General features: G+C 54.4%; 1 protein-coding gene and 1 long non-coding RNA gene across 18 annotated transcripts in view; one reads left to right on the top strand and one right to left on the bottom strand.

The window, feature by feature from the left end:
* The window catches only part of PLEKHA6 (pleckstrin homology domain containing A6), a 136059-nt gene that overhangs the window by 48166 nt on the left and 72069 nt on the right, over positions 1-15824 (top strand). Inside the window, exon 1 of one of the 17 annotated variants that reach the window (XM_045583018.1) lies at positions 15477-15694. The exons of the other annotated variants lie outside the window; for them this stretch is intronic. The gene's annotated coding sequence lies outside the window, so the exon portion shown is untranslated. Of the gene's footprint in view, positions 1-15476; positions 15695-15824 lie in introns of those variants that run through there. 17 annotated transcript variants of the gene reach the window in all.
* LOC118721466 overlaps positions 8742-15824 on the bottom strand; it is a 38761-nt gene continuing 31678 nt past the window's right edge. The window contains exon 3 of the long non-coding RNA XR_004988744.2: positions 8742-8860. This is a non-coding gene — a long non-coding RNA (uncharacterized LOC118721466). The remainder of the gene's footprint in view (positions 8861-15824) is intronic.

Here is a 15824-nt window from a genome sequence, read left to right as displayed (position 1 = left end):
GGTCTGTCGGGGCTGCTGAAGTGTAGCCTGGAGGCGGCTCCTGCCTGTCTGCAGCCCGGAGCTCCCAGCAGGTCTTGCATTTCTGTCTCCTCTTCTCTCAAGAACTCCAAGCATGGGCTGGGGCCAGCCTCCCTCACCCTAACACAGCCCCTATCTCAAGGAATAAAGACCCATACAGGCGCTGGGACCCCCTAGTAAGAAAAGGGAAGCTGAGGTCTGTGGAAGGGTTCGTAAGCCACTGGCCCAAAGTCACAGAGAAGCACTGAGATCAGAATCCACTGGGAATTCCCGCTGTCAGCCCAAAAGGACAGCCTCTCCTGCTCCAAATGCCCTCTTCGGAACCCTGTCCCTCCCAGGGGAGATTCCTGAGAGGAACCGGACCCAGAGCCCCCAGCCCTGTCTTGTTGGTGCTGAGCTTTTCCTAATTGCCAGTCTCCTTCTGAAAGGGACCCAAAGTCACCAGAGCTGGAGATGCCCAGCTCGTCCTCCCATCCCACCCCACTCCATCCCACCCCACCCCACCCCATCCCACCCCACCCCATCCCATCCCACCCCACCCCACCCCACCCCATCCCATCCCATCCCATCCCACCCCATCCCATCCCATCCCACCCCATCCCATCCCATCCCACCCCACCCCATCCCATCCCATCCCATCCCACCCCATCCCATCCCATCCCACCCCATCCCATAAAGGGGTTATTCACCAAGGACCCACGTATCCTATGTATAAATCTTGTCGCAATGGCACACACAACTCTGCCCTCCTTAGCCCTGCGTGGCTGAAATGCTAGAAAACATCTCCCAATCCTTTCCTTGTACCAGGCCTGTTGGCAATCAAGTCAGAGGGAATACCTGGTGGGCGTGGCTCAGTGGTTGAGCATTGACCTATGAAGTAGGAGGTCATGGTTTGATTCCCAGTCAGGGCACATGCCTGGGAAGTTGTGGGCTCCATCCCCAGTGGAGGGCATGCAGGAGGCAGCCAGTCAATGATTCCCTCTCATCATTGATGTTTCTCTCTCTCTCCCTCTCTGAAATCAATTTAAAAAAAAATTAGATAGGCCGAAACTGGTTTGGCTCAATGGATAGAGCGTCGGCTTGGGGACTGAAGGGTCCTGGGTTCGATTCCGGTCAAGGGCATGTACCTTGGTGGTGGGCACATCCCCAGTAGGGGGTGTGCAAGAGGCAGCTGGTCGATGACTTTGTCTCATCAATGTTTCTAACTCTCTATCTCTCTCCCTTCCTCTCTGTACAAAATCAATAAAATATATTTAAAAAAATAGATAAATAGATTCTCTCTCATCATTGATGTTTCTATCTCTCTCCCTCTCTGAAATCAATAAAAAAATATATATGTATATATATATATTGATTCTCTCTCATCATTGATACTTCTATCTCTCTCTCCCTCTCCCTTCCTCTCTGAAATCAATAATCAATTATATATATATATATAAGTCAGAGAGAAGAGCCGCTCCTTGGGGGGCAGGCCCCTGGGAGCGGCAGGACGCTGGGGTGTGGACAGTGCAGAGGATTCATGAAGTCCTTGTGCAGCTAATCACAGCCCCCCCCCCCCCCCCAATCCCCAGGCTGGGCTTTTATTTCACCTCATTAGCGCCGTGACTCACGCAGGCTCATGCGGAGCCTCGGGGCCCGGGCAGAGGGGACCGCAGGCCTCACTCAGCACTCAGCACTCAGCACTCAGCACTCAGCACTCAGCAGGCCGCTCACTCAGCGAGCCGGCAATGAGGAGGCCGTCCCTGGGTGGCGGGCGCATCTGGCCTGGACTTGGCTAACGCGCGGGAGCACCGCTCTGGAGTCCGTCTGGGGGTGCCACTTTGGGTGCTTGACCTCCTTTTGTCTCATCCGTAACGGGGAGGCGAAAACAGCCACCTTGGACGCGGTGAGGATGCTGGGAGGGTGAAGTGAGTTGCGTTTGGCATCATGCCCGACACGGAGCGTGTGCTCAAACCGCTGTTATTGTTCTCCGGCTCGTACCCGCCGCCTGTGCCTCTCTACTGAGGTGCTCATTCATTTGACAAGTGTGTACTGAGTGCCCGCTGCTTGCCAGGGATACAGGGCCAATGGGTGTAGACTTCCCGGCGGCACAGCATTTTCCCGCACCCTCTGTTTCTGCTTCCGCCCCCCTTCTTCCTCGACGCCCACTGGCGCTGACGGGGTGGAGCAGTGGATTGTCACCTGGTCCCATCCAGCTCTCTAAGATCCCGGTCTGCGTGGTGCAAGGGCCACTCGCCTTGGGGCCCGGGGGACATGAATTCTATGGAGGACCTGGCTGGTACCCAGCTGGGGTCACTTCCTCTTTCCGGGCCTCAGTGGTTCTGTCTTTCAAATGGAACCATAGCCCCTTCCAGCCTACCCAGGAGGGTGTGGTGCAGATGAAATTTGATAATGGCTGTGCAAGCACCTTGCTGAGGTAAAAGCCCTTTGTAAATGTCACGGGCTGGGATGGAACCAAGAGGGGGCAGTCCCCAGAGCTCCCCATCTGAGTGTGGAGGCGGGGCTCCCCAGGAAAGGGCCTGAGGGTGACTGACAGGAACGCAGCCTCCGGAGGGCACTGAGGGTCCAGGGCCTAGTCCAGCTTGGCACACAGTAGGCCCAGGAACTGCCTGGCAGATGGCTGTAGGTCCTTCGTACATGTTTGTCAAACGAACAAGTGTACCAAGCAGCTCCAGCCAGTGGAAATGCAGGGAGGATATGACGTTCAGAGGAAACACAAACTAAGGCCTATCAGGGCTGGCTTCCGGGAAGAGGTCATTTGGGTTTAGGATAGAACCGGCGGCGGCGGCAAACTGCGGCTCTCGGGCCACGTGCGGCTCTTTGGCCCCTGGAGGGTGGCTCTTCCACAAAATACCACGGCCTGGGCGAGTCTGTTTTGAAGAAGTGGCGTTAGAAGAAGTTTAAGTTTAAACAATTTGGCTCTCAAAAGAAATGTCAATCGTTGTCCTGTTGATATCTGGCTCTGTTGACTGATGAGTGTGCCGACCACTGGGACAGAAGAAGGAACAGAACCTGCATTAGTGAAACAACAGTCCATGGGACAGGCAGGGCATCTGCAAACCTTTGGCTAGTCAGATGGAGTGGGGGCTCACAGAAGAGTGAGAGGAGTCGAAACCGGTGTGGCTCAGTGGTAGAGCATCTATCTGTGGTCTGAAGGGTCCCGGGTTCGATTCTGGTCAAGGGCATGTACATTGGTTGCGGGCACATCCCCGGTGGGGGGTGTGCAGGAGGCAGCTGATCGATGTTTCTCTCTCATTGATGTTTCTAGCTCTCTATCCCTCTCCCTTCCTCTCTGTACAAAATCAATAAAATATATTAAAAAAAAGAAGAGTGAGAGGAGTGAGGGGTGTTGGGGAAGAACCCTGGAAGGCCAGGCCAGAGTCACAGCGGGGTCTCGAGAGGAAAACGCTGGGTAGAGAGCTGCAGGAGCAGCGGGAGGCGTGTGACGGTGGTTGGTGGGGGACTGGGTCACGTGGTGCCGTCATCTGCTGCCTCCCTCCCTCCCCATGAGGGCAGAGTGTCAGTGGCTAATGGGTCTGGACAAGGGGGACATGGGTGGAGGCTTCAGGGGTCTGGAACCACCAGTCAGGCAGCCTCCGATGACTCTCTGAAGGTGGCAAACGCTGATGGCAGCCCGGGGATGAGCTGTCCCCTGCTTCCCGGGCAGGGTGGGGAGCCAGCCTGAGAACTGCGGTGGCAGCAGGAGAGAAAAGGCACAGGCCATGTCCAGAAGGCTGCCCGGGCCGCTGGAATTAAAGTCACGCTGTTCAGAGCCTTGAGATGAATAAGCCATTATTTCCTTTTTTTTTTTTTTTTTTTTTTTTTTTAATAAAAAAGTCCAGGCACACAGGCCTCATCTGTTAGTGTATTGGAACTGGGCAGCATGAGACTAAGGGCAGGAGATTGCCAGCCCTGAGGCCTTATCTAAGCTCTGCCACCTGCTGTGTGACCTCAGGCAGGTTTCCCAACCTCTCTGGACACCACTCTTCTCATCTACGAAGGCTTTCGTCAGGGAGTTCATCTCAGGACAAAGAAAAGCAGCGTGTCCGAAGTACGGACCAGAGTGCCTACATAGCACATAGCAAAGTACACGGCGAGGCCACGGATTATGTCTCCAGCTCCTTCCTCCCCCCGACCTTTAAGCTCCTGCGAAAGTGGGGAGGCAAGGCCTGCGATGCAGAGCCCACGGCAGCTCCTGGTGCCTGGTTTTCCTGACTCGGCAGCAGCGGGGCCCTCGGTGCCCATCTGAGCACGAAGGACACCAAACCACGAGACTGTCTTTCTCCCCTTGGCAGCCTGGCACCTAACAGTGCCTGGCACAGAGCAGACTTTTACTAAGTATTTGTTGAGTGAAAGAGGAATTTGACATGGTCCTTTAAGTTCACTGTCTGGCAGGGGACACAGACTTGTAGACAAAGAATTAAGAAAAATAAGATGAGCCGAAACCGGATTGGCTCAGTGGATAGAGCGTCAGCCTGCAGACTGAAGGGTCCCGGGTTTGATTCTGGTCAAGGGCATGTACCTTGGTTGCAGGCACATCCCCAGTAGAGGGTGTGCAAGAGGCAGCTCATTGATGTTTCTCTCTCATCGATGTTTCTAGCTCTCTATCCCTCTCTCTTCCCCTCTGTAAAAAAAATCAATAAAATATATTTAAAAAAAGAAAAGAAAAATAAGATGAGATGGGCAGGTGCTGTGGAAACAGAGGGAAAATGCTTCTGTGTAGGCACTCTTGTCCGGGCTTCAGACGCGCTGTTTCTCCATCTTTAGATGAACTCTCTGATGAAAGCCTTTGTAGATGAGATGAGTGGTGTCCAGAGAGGTTGGGAAACTTGCCCGAGGTCACACAGCATGTGGCAGAGCTTAGGGAGGACCTCAGGTCTGGGAGGAGGTTGGGAGCAGCTGTGGGAGCAGGTCTGCGCTGAGCCTTGAAGGGTGAGGGAGGGGTGGGGGGATGCAGCTCCACAGAAGGAGCAGAGTGCCCAGAGGTTGAGACGCAGCAGGCATGGGGACCGGAAGTGCATCCCCTGACCAGGGGCTGGGGTTCGGGGAACCGGTCAGGGCTTTCAGGGGAGGGGGCTGGAAAGCAGGCAGGCAGCCTTACCCTGGAGAAAGGACAGGACCCCTGAGGGTTTCAGCAGGCAGGGACAGCTTACTGCCGCTCCCCTTGGCCCCTCCTTAAGGCCCCGTGCAGGGGAGCTGCCTGAGGATCAGAGAGGCGGTGGCCTGCCTGAGGGCTCACAGCACATTGGCTGCAGGGTCAGAATGGGAGCCCAGGGCCCTTGGCTTTGACCGAGTGGCCTTATGTAATGGACCGTCCTGTCCATCTGCCCCTGGTGTCCATCTGCCCCTGGTGCTTGGCTCTGTTGTCCTGTAGGTGCTCTCAGGGGTCATCTGAGCAGCTTGGCCCCTGGCTAACGCTCTCCCGCACTCTGCCTTGCAATAGCTGCCTTGTCCAATCTGAGAGCCCAGGTGTCTGAGCCCAGGCCCCTCCCCCAGCTTCTCTCCTTCTCCCCCCCCCCCCCCCCCGTCCCCCTCCCTCCGCCCCCAGTTCTTTGGCACAAAGGAGAAGCCACAAGATCTCCTGGAATTGCTTCCTGCTTCACTTCCAGGTGCTTGACTGCCTGGCATGGGCCAGATTTGGCTCGAGAATTTGTTTTTCAAAAGAGATGAGGCAGGATTTGCAGTGTGGTGGCATTATTCTGGGTTTTAAAGAGAAGGCCAAGACCCTCTCTGCTTCCCATCCCATCCCCCTATTCCAGGGGTCCAGTTCCAAGAGGTTGCCCAGGGCCAGCATGCCTGCCTATAGTAGGTCTTCACAAGCAAGGCCCATGTGGGGAGGGTGGGGCCTAGCACTTTCCAGAAAGGAGGAGGAGCGGTGGGGGCCTCTCTGGTTCAGTCTCCATCCACCACCCACCCCCCCTCACCCCCGCCGGGAAATTCCAGGGAGAAGCCAGCTTGTTAAGTCTTGGTTTCCAGTTCTCCCGAGTCAGGCAGCGGCCAAGCCTGCTTGGGGCCCCTCCCTCTGGAAGCCGCCCCCCTCCCCCTCTCGGCGCCTCAGGGAGGGACCAGAGCTTGTGTTTGAGGTGAATCCTGGAGGAGGTTTCTGTTGGCATCACCTGAGCAGCACTCCCCGAAGTCCACCCCACCTCCGGGTGGGGAGTCCAGTGTGGGGTGTCCAGCCGCAAGCCCTCACCCTGCCAAACCCATCCCCAGTGTCCAGGGTGAGAATGAGCTTCCATTTAGCAGGCGGCAGGAGGTGAGGACCCCGAGGCAGGAGGGGTGGGTCCAGGGGCAGGGCTGGGCGCGAGGGGGCACTGGCCCTGCTCACTTTCCGGAGGTGAGACAGGGGAGAAGGGGGGACGACGGAGCAGCAGAGTCTGGAGTCCCGGGGACTGCCTGGCCTTCTCGGCAGCTGAAAGCCCACCCCTCACAAGGCCGGGCCAGGGTGGGGGGCAGCCTGTGTCCACGCGTCCCCCTTAGACTTAGCCCAACAGAGGCCATGGTGCAAGTCCATCGGCTGGAGGTGACCATTATCTCTTGGTACCTGGTCCCCACATGCAGAGGGACCCTGCCCACAGCCCCCACATATGGAGAGAACCTGCCCCCCACACACACGCGGAGAGACCCTGCCCACAGCCCCCACACCCATTTGGGACAAGGGGCTGCTGGGAGGCTGCGTACGCTAGGCTGGCCCATTGGGAAGGTCCCTCCTGTGGTCCATTCTGAGTGACCTCCAGCTGTCTTCCCTGCAGCTGTCTCCCAGTCCCCCTGGATTTCTCGCAGGGACAGGGTGTGCTCCAACACCCACTTCCCATCCTGCCAGGAAAGCCGGGCGCCCACCAGCCAGTGCCTCCGCTCCCTGCTCAGGCCTGGTGCTGCCTTGAATTGTTTACAAAGGTGGGGTGTGTGTTCCAGGCCTGTAGCTGTCCCCGGCTGCTTCCCGCTGGGGGTCAGCCTCCAAAGGTCATCTTATCTATTGATCGTTGGACAGTATTTACTGAGCAGGAGCCTCATCATGCCTGCGGGGACCCCACAGCCTGACCCATGCACTCCTCCAGCTTCAGGGAGTGACGAGGAATAAGCAAGACCCTAAGTACAGAGGGGTCCCCACAGTGCACAGTGTGAACACACAAGAAATGGGGGTGATTCTCACCTCCGGCATGACCCCTCTCCTGGCCAAGGGCCAATGTTCTCCCACCTGTGTCGCCCTACCTGGAGCGCCCACCCACCCTTCCGTTATCTCCCAACTCCGTCATTCCACATGCCCCCTTGAACCCCGACCTCCCGGTGTGGGCTGCCTCTGAGGGCGATGGGTGGGCGGGCTTGGTTTTGGGGTGTCCAGGAACAGGATCGGGCTCCTCGAGTTGCAGGGCCACCGCCTCTGGCACTGTGGATGCTCAGGAAATATCTGGAATACATGAACCACTCACACCCATATCTTCACGCGAGATCTGCTGCCTTCAAGGTTGTCTCGCTCTGGTGGCTGGAGAGAAAAGAGGGACGTTTGGGGAGAGGGCGGGGTTGGCATGGCCGCAGCTGAGATGCTGAGGCCTCTGTGGAAACACTGAGAGGCTCTGGCCGGGTCAGACTGAGCAGTGACTATGGCATTGAATGATGAATGGGGACGCGGCCTTGGGCACCGAGACAGGGAGCGAGGGAGGCCCGTGTGAATCAGGCAGGAGAGGCGCAAGCCCTGGAAATTTCTGAGCTAGAGAATAGCACGTTGGCCGGGGACCACACCTTACACAGGGGCAGTTGGCTGTAAACCCAAAGTGCCATGCACCGTCCTAAACCTCCTCTTATCATTATTCCAAGTGCTTCTTGGTGTCTCACCTGAATCTTTTCTGCTGTAATCAAAGTCCAGTTTGTCTCACTGGAGTTGGAAAACAGCTGGCCGGGGCCCAGGGGCTGGAAAGAAATGTCGTTTTCCCGTTTCTGTTGGCGAGAACCCACATATCTGGTGGGATAGGAGTGTGTTAGAGTTCCAGGGCAGGCGGGCAGGGCCCGGAGCACGTGCGGGCACGGAGGGCCTGCACTGATAGAGGCGCCCACCCCCGCACTGATAGCGGGGTGTGGGTTCGGGGTAATCTGGGCCCCTGTGGGGTGAGAAGGCCTGGGTTTTCCTGAGGTGCTGTTCTCCTCCCCCTCACCATCGCTGGCATCACACTGTGTCTTTGAGAAGCCCGTGGTATCTACGCGGGCATCTCTGGCCTCCCGCTTCATTGTGAAGGGGCTGATAAAGGTCTCTGAGTCAGAGATAAGGGCTCGGGAGAAGAAAGATAAGATATTCAAAGGGGCACAGGAGACAGGTGAAGGGGGGGTCTCACTGTTTCTCACCCCAGCTTGTGGAGGTGCCCATCTGATACCCGAGAGGGGACCTGCCAGGAGCCACGGAGGCACAGGTGTCTGTTCCCTTCCAGGCTCCCGCTCAGACCATCCCCAGGAGAGGGGGAGTGGGCATCAGTCCCAGTCTGCCCTGTCCTCCGAGGGTCCCCCTCAGCTGTTGCTCTTGGCCCCTTTCCCCCACCTGTCGTCCGCAGCAGCACCCGAGGGAATCCCAGGGATGCCAGCCTCTGAAAAGGAAAGCTTTTCTTCAACAGATCGTTTTTTCTCCCCCTGGGCTTCCAGGGCGAGTGGAACATTCCATTTAAAGGGTGAAACAGGAACAGGTGAGCTACAGTGCAGCCCAGAGAGGACTCAGAAACACAGGTGGGAGGGGTGCCGAGCCACTCATGCTGTCCACCGCCACCTCTGCCACCTCCTACCAGCCTTCTCAGGGGCCCCTGGTTACCCGTGCCCCGACCCCGAAATGCCAGCGTGGCGGGATATGGCTCTGGGACTCCTAAGGAGGCCAGGTAGGTGGACATCCTCTCAGAATGCCCTGTGCCTCCCATCTGGGGGACCTTGACTTTCCCTCCCCCCACCCCCCCGGGGCTGCTGTGACCCACAATTCTGGGGACACCATTCACACTGAGCTCCTTGGGAGTGGCGCCCCCTGGGGTTGTGGCGAGGCAGGGAAGTCTGTGCCAGCTGATAAGTGGGAGGGCAGAGTCAGACACTTTTCTGTGTTCTGGGCAAACAATGGGGACCTTTCCAGGAAGCTCGGGGGAGGGAGCTGCCTGTAAGAGGATCCCCAGTGGATGCTGCGGGGTAGCTTGTACGGGGTTCTGCGTTTGCTGCTGATGGTTTCATTAGACACCTACACAGTGCTCTCTGCTAATGGCCGCGTCTCCCACGGAGATGGCAGACGGGAGGGTGGGGGGCCTCAGCGTGCGGGGTGAAGGCCTTAAGGGTAGCGCCTGGGGAATGGGGGCAGTGGAGGCTGAGCATCGTGGGGTGTCCGTGGGCCAGCACAGAGTATAGGCTATTGAAGAGAGGGCGTGTTTCTCTGTGAGACTAAGAAGAGGCAGGGAGCCTGGGGTCTGCTGTTGTCTCCCGTATTAACATCCTGTGTGTGTGAGCTCCAAACTCCTGGCTGTGGTTTGCCCTCTTGAAAAATGGGCAGGGTCACCCCTGGTGTCCAGCCATCCCCGCGGGCCAGACGAGCTCAGGAGCGCGCGTGCTTCTGGGGGCAGGTGCCCTGAGATGGAGCAGCCGGGTGTTTTCCCGGGCCCCTGTGGTCGGTTGGAGAGAGCCAGGTGGAAATCCCGCTGATGGCACGGAGGGTGCATCACTGAGCCTGGTGAACCCCGTCTCCGTACGGTCAGGCACCCTTCTGAGATTGGAAGCTCAGTTTTGGTCACGGGCCGGGGGCCAAGCTGCACATGTTTCGGAGCTGCTCTGAGGCTATGCGAGAGGGCGCCGATGCAGGGGACCGGGCCGGCTGGGTGTAAGCACTGCGGTTATTCTGTGCCACCCAACTCATCTTCCTAGAACTGGGTGGTGGGGATGTGGGGCAAAGAGGCCCCGGCCCTCTCCTGGGTGAGCCAGGCAAATATTTACCCAAAGAAAGGCGCCAGGGCCCAGGCAAACGTTGTGTTTGTGCTGCCCAAACAATGCCAGACTTCATGGGCGTCCAACCACCAAGCCCCGTGGGGAGGCCGGAGCCAGCCCCTGCGAAGGCCGGGCCAGCACCAGACTGGGCACCGCGGGGTAGCCAGGGAGAGGCCGCCGTGCCCTTGAACGTCGCTGGGGCGCCAGCATCCTGGCTTGGGTCATCTTTGCTTTCCTTTTCTCCGTCCCGGGAAGGCCCGAGTACATCCAGAGGACAGGCATGTGAGGGGGTGCAGGCAAGGTGAGCACTGGCTGTAGACTGTCCATCGCTTCTGCTTCTGATGGAAACAATAGAAAGAATCATTCCTGTGGATTTCAGAGACAGCGGGAGGTTGATGATCTACTGTCATGAAAGTCTGGGTTGTAAGAAAAAGACTGCATTTTGAAGCTGGGCAGACCTAGTGGTTTTGTTTGTTTGTTTGTATTAATATATTTTATTAATTTTTTACAGAGAGGAAGGGAGAGATATAGAAAGCTAGAAACGTCGATGAGAGAAACATCGACCAGCTGCCTCTTGCACACCTCCTACTGGGGATGTGCCTGCAACTCAGGTACATGCCCTTGACCAGAATCGAACCTGGGACCTTTCAGTCCGCAGACTGATGCTCTACCACTGAGCCAAACCGGTTTCGGCCAGACCTAGTTTTGAATGTTGACTTTACCCCTGTGTGGCTTGGTGTAAATTAGCGAACCCTCTAATCACAAGTTCCCTGTGGTATACAATGGGATTTTTAAGACCCATTTTTGCCACAGGTGATTGTGAAGTTGTTTTTTTTTTTTTTCCTATAAAGAAAGCAGGCAATTACTTTTATAGCATAACCTGAATTCATGCTGGGAAGCAGGAAAAAATGACTATATTCAGTTTTATTCTATAAGCACTGGGAGCAAAGGTATTTCCAGTCCCAACGAGTCGACACTTTTGTGTCTTTAAAAACCCCCTCTGAGCATCTCGAGAGGAAGAAATATTTGAAAACGCTATTATATTTGGTAGCTATCATTAGTGTTTAGTTACCCATTCAGGAAGTCTTTTTCTGGTTAGCTCCAGAACAGGAAGCATGGTGGAAGCAGAAAACCATGCTCACAGCACTCTGCCGCGGACAGGCTGCCTGGGAAGGAATGGGCGCCTGGTCTCTGCAGGGTTCAGGCGGCAGCTCAGGCCTGGATGCTGGGCAGAGCTTTTCCTGCACCAGCATGTGATCTGGTTCGGGGACCACCAACACTTCCCTATCACTCTAGGCCCGTGGTCGGCAAACTGCTGCTTGAGAGCCACATGCGGCTCTTTGACCCCGTGAGCGTGGCTCTTCCACAAAAATGCCACAGCCTGGGCGAGTCTATCTTGAAGAAGTGATATTAGAAGAAGTTTAAGTGTAAAAAATTTGGCTTTCCAAAGAAATTTCAGCCGTGACTGGTTTTGCTCAGTGGATAGAGCATCGGCCTGTGGACTGAAGGGTCCCAGGTTCGATTCTGGTCAAGGACATGTACCTTGGTTGCAGGTGCATTCCCAGTAGGGGGTGTGCAGGAGGCAGCTGATAGATGTAACTCTCTATCTCTCTCCCTTTCTCTCTGTAAAAAAATCAATATATATATATATATAAAAGAAATTTCAATCATTGTACTGTTGATATTTGGCTCTGTTGACTGTTCTAGGCTAATATTCCAGAGATTGGAATTAGGGGGAAATACCCAGGGGCCTCCCGATTTCCTTCTCCAAAGCACAGCCCCCTTTTTTGGAGCAGAGCTTGACTCTGACATCTTTCCTCTCCCTAAATTAGGGGTGTCGAACTCAATCAGAGAAGGGGCCAAAATCTAAAATCCAGCCTAAATCGCGGGCCGAATGGTTTACTGAACAGTCATAAACTGTCATTGTGATGGAAACGCAGCGGAGTGCAGTGATGACAGCGCGGTGCGGGCCACATTGCAAGGCCTGGCGGGACGGATTTGGCCCGCGGGCCTTGTGTTTGACACATGTGCCCTAAATGCTTGTTCCTGCGATCCAAGGCCTTGCACTCCTGTGCACTCTTGCCCTGCTGCATGTCTCAGACTGGCTTCTATTCCAGATGGATCTTTCCCTGTATTCCAAACCATCACCGACAGGATGGGAGATAGCAATCAGGCAACTGTTGACAGGATTCTCACCAGGTGCAAGGCACTGGTGGAGGAGCTGAGCCGGGAGGCAATACATAGTCCCAGTCCTTAAGAAGCTTCTGTTTCCTATTTGGAAATAAGCTTTACCCAAGTAAAAAGTTGGTTAAGTGTGCAAGGCTGTATAGGGTGACAGTGAGTGGTAGAGACAATGATAGGAGCCACAGACAATGGTAGGGAGAGGACTAGGGAGGAGTGGGCTGAGGTCCTTTGGTGAACGGGACTCCCCAGTGGGTTTTGGACACTGATTACTGTTGGGGTGAGAGTCTGGGTTGGGAGAGAGCGAGTCAGAGTTGACCTGGCAGTTAGAAGCCTGATTGTGTGAGACGGTAAATGTAGACATTGATAGAAGTCGGAGAACATAGATGGGGAGCCTGATGATGATGAAATGTTTTAAACGTGCATGGATTACAATATTCAAATGATACAGAATGGTATTCAGTGGAAAGTTACTCTCCTTGGAGGTCACTGTTAACCAATGTCTGCTGGTTCTTCCTGGGATGCTCCAAGTCAGACTAGGCTGTGACCATTGGCCAAATCTGGCTCGCCACCTAATTTTGCATGATCCACAAACCAAGTATGACATTTATAATCTTAAATAGTTGGTGGGCCGGGGGAAGAGATGAATAAAGCTTTGTGTCACATTAAGATTATATGAAATTCAAGTTTTAGTGCCCACAAGTAGAGGGTTTTTTTTTGAGACAGCCATGCTCATTCATTTATAGTCATTCATTTATGCTCATTTATACTAATTTGTTTATATTAATTAATTTATGCTCATTTGTTTACCAATTACCTGTGGCTGCTTTTGTACTACAAAGGCAGAATTGAATATTTGCAACAGAAACTATATGGCCAATGAAGCTGATAATATTTTCTATCTAGCCGTTTTCATAAAAGTTTGCTGATCCCTGCTCTAGGCATTATAATCATCCTAGAGGCCTGCTGCATGGATTTGTGCACTGTGGGGTCCCTCAGCCTGGCCTGTGGGAATTGGTCTGAAACCAGCTCTCCGAAATCCCACAGGCATCTTCAAACTATGGCCCGCGGGCCACATGCGGCCCACAGAGGAGTCTGATCTGGCCCGCCAGGTTTTTTGGGCAGTGAGCGCAGCCGAGGTGTTACAGTAGGAATTAGTAGTTCATATGGTCCGGCCCTCCAGCTCTCTGAGGGACCGTGATCTGGCCCCCACTTTAAAAAGTTTGAGGACCCCTGCCCTAAGGGGTCCTGGATTGTGAGAGGGCAGTTCTCAGGTGACACACCCCGGGTTCTGGGTGCATCACTAAGAACTGCAGTTCCTGCATTGAGTGTCTGCCCTCTAATGGTCATTGCACATCATAGCTACTGGTTGGATGGTCAGACAGTCACTTAGGCTTTTATATATATAGATAGGTAGTTACCAATTATTTTTAACCTGGGTAGCACTAAATTAATTGCTTTCCCCATCATATCATCCTTTACTTACCTTGGGGACTATACCATAATATAGTTAGTCAGTGGGTGGTGAATCTTAATTTCATTTTAGACATGCTGAGTTGAAGACAAAGACTACAGGCATATCTTGGAGAAATTGCAGGTTCAGCTTCAGACCACTGCAATAAAGCAAGTTGTAATCTTTTTGCTTGTGGAGATTCTTGCCTTCACTTTGTTTGTTTTTTTTGTTTTTTAAATATATTTTTATTAATTTCAGAGAGGAAGGGAGAGGGAGGGAGAGAGATAAAAACATCAATGATGAGAGAGAATCATTCATTGGCTCCTGCATGTCACCCACTGAGGATTGAGCTTGCAACCCGGGCATGTGCCCTTGATTGGAATCGAATCTGGTTGAGGCTCTATCCACTGAGCCAAACCAGCCAGGGCTTGCCTTCACATTGTAAAAGACTCAACACCAGTGAAGCTCATAAAGGGCGTGTGCCTGTTGTTCTGGGGAAATGCGCATGGGGCTGGAGCTGGGAGCCGGGAGGTGGAGGTGTGGGAGACGTCAGCAGCGAGGCCTGCGCGAGAGTCTGTGACCTTGGTCTGTAAATAAAGCTCCCCCTTTAGCGACGCGTTGCATTCCGAGTCCTGTGCGGTGACCCGTGAATGTTACTAGTCAGAGTGACATAAAGACAATGAACGAGAAACATTAAACCAACACCCGAAGGAACAGTAAACACTAAAGGCAATTAAGAGTTACCCTTTGAGTCAGAGGCAAACAGAGCCGGAGGGCGGTGGGTCTTTATTGAGTGCCTACTGTGTGCTACTGCTTCACACTTGCTGCCTTATTTAGTCGTCACTTTCTCAAGTAGTGCCATTTACCTCATTTTGCAACTGAGGAGATTGAGGCCCAGGAAGGTTACGTGACTTTTTTTGTTCACATTCAGTGATTCAAGTGAGTATCTAGTTGTATCAAAACATGACTCCATCTGACATTAAACCTCCTCCTTCCATTCTACCACCCAAGATGCCAGATAGGGCTGGGAGTGCCTCCCCAGCTTTTTACATATATATATTTTTTATTAATTTCAGAGAGGAAGGGAGAGGAAGAGAGAGATAGAAACATCAATGTTGAAAGAATCATCGATTGGCTACCTCATGCATGCTCCCTACTGGGGATGGAGCCCACAACCCAGGCACAGAAATTGAACCATGACCTCCTGGTTCATAGGTCAACGTGTAACCACTGAACAACACTGGCCAGGCCCTCACCAGCTTTGATAAGCCATTTCATCTTCCTGGCCTCAGTCCCTTATCAGCAAAACGAGGTAATTGTCACCATGATTTCCCTTCCCACTCTCACATGGCCTGATTCTTATTACAAGAGAAATATTAGGGAAAGGGGTTGCTCGTAACAGCCAGACACAGGAGCTTGGAGGCGAGAGGAGGGGAAGGAGAAGCAGAAGCAGGGGAGAAAAGGGGAGTGGGGAGAAAGGTGTGTTGAGCTGTTGCTATACTCCAGACCAGTTTCTTGGATCTGAACCTTCAAAGACTATTATTCCTTGATGTGGAGGAAGTCTAGCAATTGCTTCTAAACTGGGAACTTGCTCACCATCCTTCCTTCCATGACCCTGAGCGCCGCTTCAGCACCTGGACTTGAACTGCTGGAGGGGCTGGGGTTGGGAGAGACCGGACCACGCCTGACGGGTCTCCCCAGGGCTGCAGGGCTGTGCTCCGGTGTCTGGAGGAGCGGTAGCTAGAGGGCTGTCTGATGTTAGTTACAGAGCTGCAGGCAGGGTGAGGAGGGAGGGGAGCAGGGCGGGCGGGGAAGCCGTCCGACCAAGGGGCCAGGGCGTGAGCGTATTTATATAGGACTCGGCCAACCTGCAGTTTCGGATTTCAGACCCAGCTTTATCGGGAGACTCCCTGGTTTTCAGTCAGTGCGGGGCCGGGAGACAGCTGACACGAGCGCCTTCCTTGGAAGGCCGGGAGCTGCTGGGCTCCGGGCTCTCTCCGCTCCCTCCTTCCCTCAGGAGCTGCTTCCACCACCCTGGGCCGCGCTCTCCGGTCTGGAGTAGGGTTTCGTTCCTTCCCAGGCAGCAGTCTGAGTCTTCCAGCATGGAAGGTAACATCTGGGGTCCGGGGGCCTGGGCTAGGGAACTGTGGCTACCCAGCTACCAGCCGAGAGCCAGGGAGAAGGATGCACAGGCTGGGCAAAGAGGAGTGGTGAGTGTGTGTGTGTGTGTGTGTGTGTG

Source organism: Pipistrellus kuhlii, unplaced genomic scaffold, assembly GCF_014108245.1.
Source record: "Pipistrellus kuhlii isolate mPipKuh1 unplaced genomic scaffold, mPipKuh1.p scaffold_m20_p_18, whole genome shotgun sequence".
Lineage (NCBI taxonomy): Eukaryota > Metazoa > Chordata > Mammalia > Chiroptera > Vespertilionidae > Pipistrellus > Pipistrellus kuhlii.
This window is presented reverse-complemented; position numbering and strand designations above follow the sequence as displayed.